This window comes from Anser cygnoides, chromosome 2, assembly GCF_040182565.1.
Source record: "Anser cygnoides isolate HZ-2024a breed goose chromosome 2, Taihu_goose_T2T_genome, whole genome shotgun sequence".
Taxonomy (NCBI): Eukaryota; Metazoa; Chordata; class Aves; order Anseriformes; family Anatidae; genus Anser; species Anser cygnoides.
Window position 1 is genome coordinate 133,340,358 of NC_089874.1, and position 13,383 is coordinate 133,353,740.

At 42.9% G+C, this 13,383-nt stretch overlaps 1 long non-coding RNA gene across 1 annotated transcript; it reads right to left on the reverse strand.

Moving 5' to 3' along the window:
• Positions 1-3,803: 3,803 nt before the first annotated feature.
• LOC125183296 (uncharacterized) lies at positions 3,804-8,039 on the reverse strand. Its single transcript, XR_007165086.2, has 3 exons — positions 7,602-8,039; positions 5,493-5,576; positions 3,804-5,054 (listed from the first exon to the last, which is right to left on the reverse strand). It is a non-coding gene; the product is annotated as an uncharacterized lncRNA (long non-coding RNA).
• Between the last annotated feature and the right edge of the window lie 5,344 nt (positions 8,040-13,383).

Here is a 13,383-nt window from a genome sequence, read left to right on the forward strand (position 1 = left end):
TAAGATCAAACACTGATTATTTTAATAGGCTTTGTCTCAGTAATCTGTCTTAACATTATGGTTAATATCTGACAATTATGCCAGATTAACATCCAAGAGTAATGGAAAGACTGAGGTGTATGTGTTCAGAACGGACTCCCATGAAGCTAACATAGAGCTGTTTGCTGTCAGGGAAAGGTTTTCTATTATAAACAAGTACGTTGCTATTAATGTTGATGTATAACTACCTAGGAATAGCAAGTGGGCCCTTTGCAACTTTAAATGTTAAGTAACTATAGCATGCAAAAGCTAAGGCTTTGAATATAAAATTTATTAGGGTTTCTCTTTAAAAAAAAAAAAAAAGTAGATAGTATAACAGCAAAAACCTGCAATGCTCTGCCTTTTCTTGTCTCCCCATCACGTTGTTGCCCTACCTGTCGATTCAGTATTATATACATGCCTGGTCAAAGATTGAAACCAACAGAATCAGATTTCATAGGACGCTCGGGTATCTAAGGAAAGATGCAAGGGTGAGACAATGTACAGGAAGGAATTCAAACCCAATTGAAAAATAATAAGAAAGAGGATCTTCAGCCTGAGAATGCACAGTATGAGAAACAAGGGGGTACACGGATTTTATTTATATAGTCGTGCTTCATTAAAATGACATTCAATAAAGTACATCATTAAAAATAACCCCAAAGATTTCAAGTTCCTTAACTAATGATGTTTCTGCCTAGCAAACTACAGCTACTGAAACATCGCAGAAATACTTCCATGAAGCTGCACCAAGAAGTCATTGGACAATACATATATAATATTTTAAGTACAACATTCCCCAGAAATATATTTTTTTAAAATCTGCTGGTTTTGCTGCTCATATCTCATGAATGGTTGGGCAGGGAGTATGGATGTGTGTACAAATACTGAAGTCCAGGACATTGATAAATGCACAGATTTCCACTTCTGTTGTATGGCAAGTGTTTTGATCAATACAAAGACCTCTTATATTTCTGTGTTATTACTGGTGACCAAATCCTACAGTATAGTGAGAGAAGATATCTTTGACCTGTTGTTTGCCATGATTCTTCATAAGTTATTTAATTAAAACACATCATTAATACAGGATTTCCAGTGTGCACTGATGCCCTTCAGCATTCAGCCTGTGGTTCCTAGGCTCTGAGTATGATGATTGGACTGATACTGGAGATAGTGCTGTCAGTGCTGCCACAATTAATCGACAGTGCAAGCAGATTTCATGGAACCACAGAATCACAGAGTGGCTGAGGTTGGGCAGCACCTCTAGAGACCATCCAGTCCAACCACATGCTCAGAGCAGAGAAAATTGCTCAGGATCATGCCCACCTGGGTTTTGAATGTTTCTGAGGATAGAGATCCCACAGCTTGTCTTTGCATCCTGTGTCAGGGTTTGATCACCCTCATAATATATTTTTTTTTCTCTTAAAATTAAGCAGAATTTCTCGCATTTTAATTTGTGCCTATTTCCTCTTGTCATTTCATTGGATACCACTGAGAAGAGTCTGGTTCTTTCTTTTTTAATTGTTATGTATTTATTTTGTATATGTATTGTTTATTTGTCTTTTTATTATATCTGGTGTCAGATTTGAATTAGAATTAGGATAGTTCAGTTGGAAGGGACCTACAAAGATCACTGAGTCCAACTGCCAGGTCATAATGTTGTTATGTGGTTATTAAACATTATTCTGTCTTATATCTTGTTGTTATGCCTTTGTTACACCCTCCCATAAGATACTTCTCTACATTGAAAACATACCCCTCTGCTCAAAAGCCTTCTGTCCTCAAGATTTGTTTGCTTTCTCTTGGTGACCTTGGTGGCTTCCTAAATGCTGGCCCTAACTCCAGGATTCATTTGAGTTCCACAGGACTGCTCTTCCCCTTAACGTTATTTGGATGCATTATTGCTTGATGGGACAGCAGCACTGTTCTTTACAAACACATTGTGAAACCAAGCCTCAGGAACGACGTGATGAATATGCTGTTTGAACTACGTTTCTTTTCTTACTCACACAGAAGCCCATATGTCTTTTAAATACAGGAAAGAAAAACGCCTTCCTTTTGGCAAACAATGTAAGAAAGGTTCTGTGGGAAGGAAAAAAATAAAATAACAAGAGGTGGAATATAGATGCCACTTCATCATAATTTTGTCCCTGGGAAGCAATCCAATCCATATGACATATGGCTCAGATGCTCCGTACAACCGCTAGAGAGTAATCAAGTTCAAATACGTCTCCCCTCTGGCAACATACCACAGCGACTATGTGCACCCCAGCAGCGATTCGGTCTGCTCGCGTTTGTTGTTTACCTCTTCCACTAGCAACATGTGGGAGTAGCAGAAAACTTGTGCTCCCTCCTCCATTTGGCACCTTGGCCACAGAGCCTCCTTGGAGGATGGGTGCTGGAAAAACCATCGCCGGAGTTTCTGCGGTGTTCACAGTTGTCCCTCGAGGTTTAGGAGCTAGAGGCTGTGTTTTGAAGCATCTGTGTAGTCCACAGCCTGAATGCTGTGTCAGAAGAGCACTTTAGCTATCACCCAGTAAGGGCACTCTGGGTGAACATGCTCTTGGCTGGCCTTTGGGAGCCAGACAGCAATTAAAACCCATGGGACCAGGTAGAAAGCCGGTGAGAGGAATCCTCATGATAGCCTGGCAGCTGGCTTGTTTTGTTTATGGGACGGCAGAACTGATGTTCAGATACTACATTCAACATCAGACTACCTGCTGTGGGATAAAAGCTCGCTTCTCTTCTGCTGCCAACATGATGTCCTGTTCTCTAAACCCATCAATCTTTCAGAAACTGAGAGCAGCCTCAAATCCCTACCTCCAGCTGCCAGTTCTTTGGCTGTGAGGCTTCCTGGCTCTGCACTTCAGAGGCTTCTCTGTCTTTGTCTGATCCCAGGAGCTTTATATCTTGCACTGACTCAGTAAAACCTGAGTTATTTAAAAAAAAAACGGTATTTGGATTGCAAATTCAGGCATTCAAAAACCAGGAAATACTAGCTAGCTAACTGAGACATTTCACCTTTGTTCCCTTTTCATCCATTCCGTACTGCCCAGGCTGTCCTGTCAGTGAGCATGACAGCTACTGACTTTAATTACAGATCTGACATTAACGTCAACACCATCCTAAGCATGCATGGGGGGAGCCTTTGTAACCTAAATAACAGTAAGCCAGTCTTCCTTCCTTCCTTCTTTCCTTCCTTCCTTCCTTCCCTCCTTCCTTCCTTCCTTCCTTCCTTCCTTCCTTCCTTCCTTCCTTCCTTCCTTCCTTCCTTCCTTCCTTCCTTCCTTCCTTCCTTCCTTCCTTCCTTCCTTCCTTCCCAGCCACAGTAACCCTCACCATTGAAATATTGGCAGAATTTGGAGCTCTGAACCTTGCATACTGCATATTGAACTGAGCTTCAAGACTAACACCATACACCAAGAAGGAAAGCTGTATTCTTTAAGCCATGGAGAGGATGCAGAGCCCAAGCTCAGGTCTGAAGGAGTGTTGGTGTAGCTCCTGACCTTGTGATCTTTCTCCTTTTTGCAAAAGTTAGACAACTTCTGCTGTACATGCTGCTGCACAGAGTAATTAAGATCTTGGGATGTGGGCCATGCCTGCTTGCCATTAGTCTGTTCGTTTCTTTCTGCTTAGGAGCTGAAGAGTAAGAGAAGTATTGGTGCTCCAGTACCAAGTTGTTCCTGGAGCATGTGTGCTGTGTGAGGGAGGTAACCCAAAATCTCTTTCTCAACCCCCCATTTTTTTTCCCCTCAAAAAGACACCCTCAGGTTGGGTGTCTTTGTTCTACATAAACAAATTCAAAGCTTTGGATTTGGAGAAGAAACTTACATTCAGTTGACAAGTGATTTTCCTCAGTGAAGAGGTTCTTGATAACTTATTTTCCTGAGTAAATAGGCTAACTAGTTTGAGTTACAATTTAGTACGAGTGGGCACCTTAAGCACTTTCTTGTCTCAAAATCTGGTGGTTTTATAAAATGATTTTTAATGTTTTTTTGATAAAAAATAAATGTGGAGCCAACACCCACTACTCATTGCATTCGTTATCCTACTTCTTCCCCAACAGGCTCCATTTGCAGTGTAATTAATGAAGTCCCTTATCATAAGGATTGTTGTTTTGTGACTGGCTGGTTTGTGTAGATAAAAACTTAATATAGTCCATGGTATGCTTTTCCTGAACAGTATTTTGTCAGCCATATGCTTGCCCTCTGCCAGGTTCAGATATACAGCCCAGCTGTCAGGATCAGAAGTTGTTAGGACAGATCTTGTGCAGTCAGACTCAACTCTCTGCTCTTCCTGGTAAATTATTTATACAGGGCATGCTGGTACATAATTTTATTTTGAGACACAGACCCTCGTACTAACTGTTATCAAAGCTGCCCATGGACTGAAAGATGTTAATGCAAGGAACACACACACACACATTAAGGTGGGCACACGATTTTGCTTCCCTAGCAACGATGGCGAGTTGTATGTTGCATGCTGACAGAGAAACAGAAGGAAAACAGCATCAAAGAGGCTTCACATTTGATTGCTCCTGAATCCTCCTGATTGCAGGTGTGTCACACACAGCAGTGACACCGCGGGGTGGCAATTCCAGTGGGAGGGCTCCTGCTGTCAGCCCAAATGCATCACAGCCGTTTGACAAAGGGTGTTGAAGTGGTGCAAAATCTTTCTGCCAGTTCAAATGTGTTCAAGAGAAGTTTGAAGGGGCAATTTTGTCCCCAAAGACTTTATTTATATATTTATTTTCTGGTCACGTGCAACCCATCCTCTTCCAGATGGCATTAACATTACAGTTCTGCGTAATTCAACAGAAATAAAACTGTGAGTTCACATCAGACCCAGGTTAGGTTTGTAATGGGTAGTTACCCAGCATTGATGGGAGCGGAGCGATGTCCTGATATACAGAATAATCTTTGTACATGCAAATGGCTCAGAAGTTACAAGAAATAAGGTCTGATTTCAAGTCTTTTCAACAGTTGTGTACTTCACCTTTGGCAGGCCGCTGAATTTCTTTGTCTCCCCTTTCTTACCTGCAAAACGGGAGCGATAATTACTTGCTGGTGTAATGAGAGATGGATGACAAATGGGAAGGATTGCTATCACCCAAAGAAGTCTTAGCCCCTCAGTGTTAATTCACATCTATTAATTTGCTCAGAAGTACCCTGTTAGTCACAGGAGTTGCAAAAATGCTTGCTTCTGCTGCCACATATGTAGGAGTAGGTGAGGATTAACTCTCCTGAAGTTAATAACAAAGCCAGGCTGAGTAAATGCAGAATCAAACCTTCCCAGTAATGAAACACCCCAGACCCACTCTCACAGGAGCTGAACTTTCTCCAGCTACTTTCAACACCATTATAATCTCCTGTGACAAAAGTCACTTCTGCTCCTTGTTTTCCTTCAGGGACTCCCACAGATCCAACATTTCCAAACCCAATCTCTTTCCCAAGTCAACAACTTGATTTTCTCACCTGGAGAGCTTAGGTCACCAGTCTTGGTGTGCTCATTTTTTAATTCCCATGGACAGATACTTCACAACAAGAAGCTTTCACCACCTGTAGCAAGGGTGAAGATCACACATTGATTAAATCCAGCCACTCATTTATACAGTATCTATTTTACTCAACTATTGCTGAATAACAATTTCAAAAAGCTGAAAAACAATGATATGAGGAAATCTTATACACATGATTTCCAGTGCTTATGGATCAGTGTGCGTGTGTGTGTACTACATGTCACCTCACAAAATAAAGAAAATTTTCTAAATAGATTTCTATAACATTTTTACGCCTCTTCCACAGGTTCCCAGCCCAGCCTGAGGTTCAGTGAAAATGTTGCTACCTTTGTGTAAAGTATGCATTTTTTTTTCTATTTATTAAGGTTTGAGGCACATATTATTTTCTGGGAATAAACCAAGCAGTCAGTAGCTCTGGTCTCAGAGAAACTCAGAGAAACTCAGAAAGCAGCCCTCAGGATGTGGTGGATGAGGATGCTCCAGAGCATGGATGCATGGAGAGCAAACATGTCCCTGCACCAGGGATGGCAAACACTTGGGGTGACAGGCACCAAATACACTTGAGAACAGACTGCAGCCTGTTACTGCTGGGACCAGTCCAGCTCCACCCAGGACAAAAATGGCTCCATTAATGCCCTGCACTGCCCACTAGGTACGTAGCCACAGCAAAGGCTAAGGGCAGAGGACAGCAAGCTGCAAATCCTTGCCTTATAAAGAGCATTTTGTCTCCAGCTGGCACCCGTGTGGTGTATACACAGGGAGAAACTGAGATGTTCCAGGCTCTGCTGTCATCTCGGGAGCAAAGCAATAACACAGCCCCGTGCCTTCTCTCCATGGAGCTGGATGCTGGTGCTTGGCTTCTCTCTTAGCATCTGCCTTCGATGGGAGCGAGGGCAAAGCGCTGCGCTATGTGGGACAGGCGCAGGGCCTGCTCCGGGCTGCTGGGCAAGCTGAGGGAAGAGAGGCACAGGGGTGCTTTCACTCAGCTGTCGAGCCCAAATGTCAAAGTCATTTTTTCCTGTCTTGAGAAGCATTCATGCAGCCCTGGTCTCAATGACCAACACCTCGCCGTATCCTGGCGAAGAGGCAGGACAGCTTGCTCGAGGGAACGGCAGAGGAAGGTCACCTCAGCGCTTCAGCCAGCTCAGCTCACGTCTTTCTAGCCAAACACCTGTGGCGGCACAGGGGAGCGGCCTTTCATCCCCAGCATGTATTTCGTGCCAGGAGAAGGCAACGCAGACGGGGGTTTGAAACACCAGCCCACAACCTGAAACTCTCAGACACAGCTCGAGGCAGCAGAAAGGCTGCTGCTGACAAAGGGAACGAGTCGTGTGCGATTGCTGTACAAAACTGTCACCATTGGGCCTGTTCAGCAGGGTGGGCCTGGCTCCCTGCCCCTCTCCTCCCTCCCTGCGGAGTTACAGGGCCTTGAAGGAAAAATCAGGCTGGAGGGCCTTACACAGTGCCTCTTCCAGGGAGAGATCAGGAAACTTTGCTTACAGAAACACTGGTCAACACCTGCTTTGGGGCACAAAAACATGTGGCTATGGGTGGTAACAAAACGCTTGTGCCCTACCGATCTGTTAGCATTCACTTCAGACCTTGCAAAGCCTGTGCCCCAATCCCCTCTCATTAACAGAGATTTAGACTAAATGTGTATTATTTCCCTCAGACATATTGCACTGCATATGCCAACTTATATCCTGTATTCAGTTCTAATTATACAAGCAGTTACCTTCTCTATTTACAGAAGGGGATGCTGGTCACACAAGCTTTTTTTTTTTTTTTTTTTTTTTCTTTCCATTTTGGCTACATGAGTCCTTCTGACACAAATAAGCAAAAAACTTCTGGATCACTGGATTTTTGTTGAGAGCCAGGTGTCAGCTTCAGGCTTATGTTAACTTGTTTCCTATCGAAGCAGTTCTTGTGAACCCATCAGTGCTGTGTTTTCACAGCAAAGATTTTTCACAGCAAAATGCCACTGTAACTTCCTGTATGATCTGAGACAGGGCTGTACTCCGTGGCCGACACCTGCAATAAGAGAAGGAGGGGACCGGAGACTTACCACGTTTTATTGTTTTGATTTTTGCTTTTCTGGCCGGTGAGGGCTTTCGTGCCATTCCTAGGTCCAGCTGGAAGTAGGCCATCATATCCCATCCATTCCCTAGTGGGAGAAGTGCCTTGAGGGTGAAAAATATGTACGTTTCTATAACATATACATAGAAATATACAAGAAGGAAACACTTCCAGGGTATTTATAGCAGACTTGATACTTTTTAAGTAGCCTCAGAAGATCTAGGGAATGCTTAGGAGGGAATCAAGACAAAAAAAAAAGATCTTAACTTAAATTTGGAATTGTTTTTTAACCCTCTCCCTTTTCCCCCCACGAAATAGCCATGTGTGTTCTGCAGCCTGGAAAAAGACCAGCAGCAAATTCTGAAGGACAAAGAAGATAAACAAACAGTGGTTTAAATTAGGAAACTGCAGATTGATGCACAGCATGCGTGGCTACAGCGAGAGTGAAAGCTGAGGGAGAGGCTTCAGGAGGCAGGCCTGAGTTTTGCCAGGAGCAGGATAAAGACTTGCCTGCAGCCTGGAAAGAAGCTGGGACCAGGAGCACCCAGTTCCACACAGCTGCTATATTTGCAAGACTAAAATTGTTTTCTGCAAAAACTTCAGTCGGGTTGATGTGGTATCTGCAGTTACAGTCTGGACTTCACAAAGAAAATCTAAAGTGAATATAGGCAGGTGATATTCACCTTTTAGAGCGGAGGGAAGTCATTTTAGGGGAAAAAAAAAAAAGTTTGTAGTCAGTTCAGCTAGTGGGAAGGGCTGAAAATCATGGGCTTAGTAAAAGGGGCTTGATTCATTTTCCTAAAGAAAACATTTACTGTCCTCAGGGTGCCCTAAAGAGTCCAGTCTGACCCCGTTTACTACTCGGGTAGGGCATGGGCCTTCTGTAGGCCTTCTGCTTTACCCAGGAGTGTACGTGAATGTCTCAGAGAATCGTAGAACCATCTAGGTTGGAAAAGACCTTAAGGGTCATCAAGTCCAACCATTGACCTGACTTCACAAGTCCCACCACTAAACCATGTCCCTCGGTGCCACATCCACACGTCTCATAAATATCCCCAAGATGGGGACTCCACCACTTCCCTGGGCCACCTGTTGCAATGCTTGAGCACCCTCTTCATGAAGAAATTCCTTCTAATGTCCAGTCTAAACCTCCCCTGGTGCAACAGTGCCAGTCAGGACACGCTGGAGTACCAGCTACCGGTGTCCAGCAAAATTACCCAGGTCCCAGGCTGTCATAAGCAGAGCACTCATGACATTTTGTATAATGATGTAGTAGAAAAAGTATGCATACTGAGCAGGCTTGCTCACCGGCCCTGCTTTGAGCAGGGACTTGGACCAGACGATCTCCAGAGGTGCCATCCAGCCTCAGCAGCTCTGTGACTGTGTGGAAGACAGCTACATACTGTCTCTAAGTTATTATTTCTCCTCTCCCAAACTGTATTACACAGCTGATGAGCATATAATTGATGTCATAGTCAAGGTATTTGCCAGAAATAGTATACCAGTAATGGTAGTGGTAGACAGTAGACCACAGCTTGATTCTTACAAGCTTAAAAAACAAAGCCTTTGCAAGTCGTTCAAACATTTTACTTCAAGTGTAGGATATTCGCAGTTTAAATGCATTGTGTATAGCGGTGCTAAAACAGCTAATCATCTAAGGGCATTATAGTATGCAGATTTTAGGGAAGCCAGATGTTGTTTGAAGAATAACTAAGAAGATGTAGAAATGCTCACATTAATGATAGAAAAGAAAGGAATACTCAAGTGCCAGCAGCCTATAAAATAGCCCAAGGAAAATCTGGAGTGAGTTATACCGAAGGAATGTGTGTTAAGGGAGGAAAAGAGAGGGAACATAACCACACAGAGAAAGCTTTGCCAGTGCAGGCCATGCAGGACTGGTTAGAAATGTAAGACGGGATCTAAAAGAGAAGGGAATATTATCTAGCTAAGGTAAAGGTGGACATAAACAACCCATAACAAATGGTGACAGCTGAAAGGTTGAGAAGGATATAAATAAATGAGGAAGGTAATTTATTTGAGGAAGAACTGTAAAGGAGATGCAATCACATCTTTAGCGAAGTGTTTTTTTAAAAAAAAAAAAAAAAGTTTTTCTAAGGGTGATCTCCAAGTGGAAATGGCATGAAAAAAAAAATTAAAAATTGAAAACTCTGAAGTGTCTAACCTGAAAAGAAAGGAAGGGAGGGAGGAAAGAAGAATGGGGAGCAGGGGCTTGGTGGGGTGGAGAGAGTGGGAGGGAGAGAGAGAAAGAGAGAGTTTAAGCAATGTTCGGTCTTTGACAGATTTTTGGAGAATGGAGGAACTCATAATCCAACTGTGTTAGGAACTAAATTCAGGGCAGAAAAGATTCAGATATACATGTATAATAAAATGTAAATTTTGTAAAGTGCAAGCGTGAAAAAAATGAAAGGTGTAAAAATATATGCCGTTCATGGCAAAGAAAAACTGCCACCAGACACATGGCCAAGTTCACCTTTGCGTTTGATCTGAGCTTGCCACAAAAACTAGGAGGTAACTGGGGAGTCCCTCCACTGCTCTGGGAGGCAGGATCCTCTTCCTGACCTAAGTCTGTGCCGAGATCCCTTGCAAGGGGTAGACTGTTACAGAGAGTGCTATCCTGACTCCGCCTCTTGAAGACTTTGTTAGAAGAATTTCTTAGGCAACTGTAGCTGTTTCTTGACTACTTTATTCACACGGTGATGTTGGGCGTGGGACCAGGACAACGCAGTGAAATACAAAGGACAAATTCTATGGCATAGGCCATAAACTGGATTGAGAGATGAGAGATCATACAGTGGAGTAACAGTTAAAAATGCAGCAAAATGCATCTGCACAACGGGAGGGTGAAAACAAAAGAAAGACCTTGGAAAAGAGATAACGAAAAATAAAAAGAAACAATCTTGCAAAGGTAAGTTTCACCATTGGGCAAGGCTGGTATCACTGTAGTCATTAGCCAAGAATAAAAGCCAAAACCAAACCTGCAAAGATGGGTTTGATTTGAAGAATTAGGTACTGGAGAGAAGTCTGGACTTTCTCCAGCTCCATTCAGCAGCCAAAGGTGTGAGCAAGACGAAAAACAGAAACCAGTCAATGCTAAGGAGTGTCCCAGATGCCAGAACGTGAAACAAGAAGAGTGAAGACAAAGAATTACAGAAGTAAGAGACACAAGGTCCGCAGCCAGCTCAGAGAAAACACTCCCTGCCTCAGATCACCGTGTTATTCACAGGAAATGCTACGGCGATGGAATTGATAGAGTGTTTCGCAGGGAAGTTCTTCCAGCCTGTGGTGTGACCTAAAAGAAGCTGAACCAAATGTGGTTTGATCCAGTGGCCAAAGCTATAACTTTCTAAAGAAATTTGGCATTCTGTCTGTGATGCTGCAGGCCACATGACCCCGGTGCAGACCATAAGCTGAATACCACAGATAAAAAATATTTTGCCAACATTTTGCAAGAGCCTGCAGTGAAAAAAAGAAAGTGTTGGGGAAGAGATTTTCTTTCCAGCTGAGCTCCTGCCTTCTTCCCACATAGAAATATCCCTTTCCAGACTTCTCTGGTAGGATATGACCAAGGGAACCTCCTCTTTGTGGAGGAGGCAGGCTGACAGGCACCTACCCTCACTGAAACACGTAGCAGCTAGTGTCTGTCCCAAGTCACAGCATCTGCTGGGATTTATGGAGAAAACAGCCATGGTCACTAGCACTAAACCAGTGTATGTTACGTGTTCTGAGAGAGCTTGTCTACCTCTGCTGATCCCAGTCTACAAGTGCTTTGCAGACTCACCCCATCTCTCTGTTCTCCCTGATGCCCCGCATGATCTGGAACAGGAGGCTGCTCTGTTCCTGCCTTTAGCTACCCCATTGACTCATAAAGTGTTAAGTCACACATATAGGATGCTGAAGAGGAGACATCATCCATGATAAATGACCTCTGAAAGCAAGCTTTGATGATGCAGTCATGTAGGCCCGTTGGTGATGTGACAGACTGAAGACAGCTGATGCTGGTTGTGGGATTTTTTTCCGTGTTAACTCACGGCTTCGATGCAGGGTCATAACCTCAAAGAAGTGCAACTCCACTGTCCTGTAGCCTTGAAACAGTCAGAGGCATCTCCAGAAACTGCAGGTGAAATGTGTGACCCACTCATCATGGCATGGCATGAGGAGCACCCTCACAACTCAGAAGCAGGTTGCTGCTGCTGCCTGGATGCTTGCAGAACAGGCACAGCACCATGGCTCACCAGCTCAGCGTGGGCAAGGCAGCTGTGGGTTTATGGAGGAGTACTAGAGAGTCTCTTCTTAAAGACACAGACCTGAAAAAATGAAATTCAAACCATGTAAACATAGTTTAACCTATAATACGGACTGGAATATTGAGCAAGAATGTCAAACCTACCACGTGAGTCCACATGCTAAGTGATGAAAGTGCTTCATATCCACCTCAGAGTAAGAACATACACATGGGGATCAAAGCGTAGCTGGGGCATTGCCAGCTTATATCCCAGCTTGTTTGCAATAACGGGAGCATCTGTCTGTGCTTCATGCCACTGAATGCTTAATTGGAACAGGACACCTCCATTTTTCCTGAACATGTTGGTAGGTCCATAGTAATAATACTAATGCTAACACTAACACCACCACCACCACTAGTAGTACTACTAGCAGTAGTGGTGGTGGTGGTAGTGTACTACTACTACTACTAGTGATGGTGGTGGTATTAATGTAGTAGTAGTAGTAGTAGTAGTAGTAGATGATTCCAGGGACATATATATTTGGAGGGGAAGGGAAGCAGGAAGCACCTAAGGGGCCTGTAGTTCTCCTCTTCCCATTAGCATCATCTGGTTTAACATGCACTCCAGGCCATGTAATACTAGAACATCCTTGTGACTCCGCTTCCAGCACAGCCAGCAGCTGCGTTTAGCCTCTGTTCAAAGGACTGAGTCTGCATCTGTGTTTTTCGGTTTGCGCACACTGGCCAAAAAGCCATCTGGTAATAAGTGTGAAGCCACCTTTGCTGGTAGGTGAGGGAGCAAGAGTAGGGGAACCTTGCGTGATTTTAATTTCCTTTATAACTTGACAATATGATTATTTATTTATTTATTTGTGATGAGGATAAAACCAAAATTACACTAGATTTGCAGAAACATTCATCGATGATTCTTTTCCAGAAGTCTGAAGCAAAATTTCCACTGTGTAAAAACATATTACACTGGAGTGCCACTTACAGATTAGTTATGCCAAATATAATTCCTATTAGACTTTCAGGAACAGTCATGATTCACTCTAGTTCACATTTGATAGTTCTGTTTTCAAAGCACTGCACAGTCAAGAATTAATTATTTCACTCAGAACAGTAGGAAAAATCATTAAGAGCATTTGTTAATTGAGAAATATAACCAAAGAAGGCTATTGGTGATGTTTTTGCCAAGAATTTCAGAAAATAATAAAAAATAAATAAATCAAAAACAGACATTTGAGCAATATTGAAATAAGATTTACTAATTTCTTCAAACGTGCTTCTAGAAATAGCAGAATGTCATACTTCTTTTAATGGCAAGCGTTTCAGTATACTTTCCATCACATCATAATTTGATAGCTTTTTACTTTCGAAGTTAACAGTTGCTCAGAAATGAGGATTAATTCATTCAAGATTCAAATAGTTCACACTAACAGAATTAATCTTGCATTTTTGTTTTCCCACATTTGTTTGTGACTTCTATGTCTGTTGTAGATTTAAAATATTGGCTTTGATACAAAAC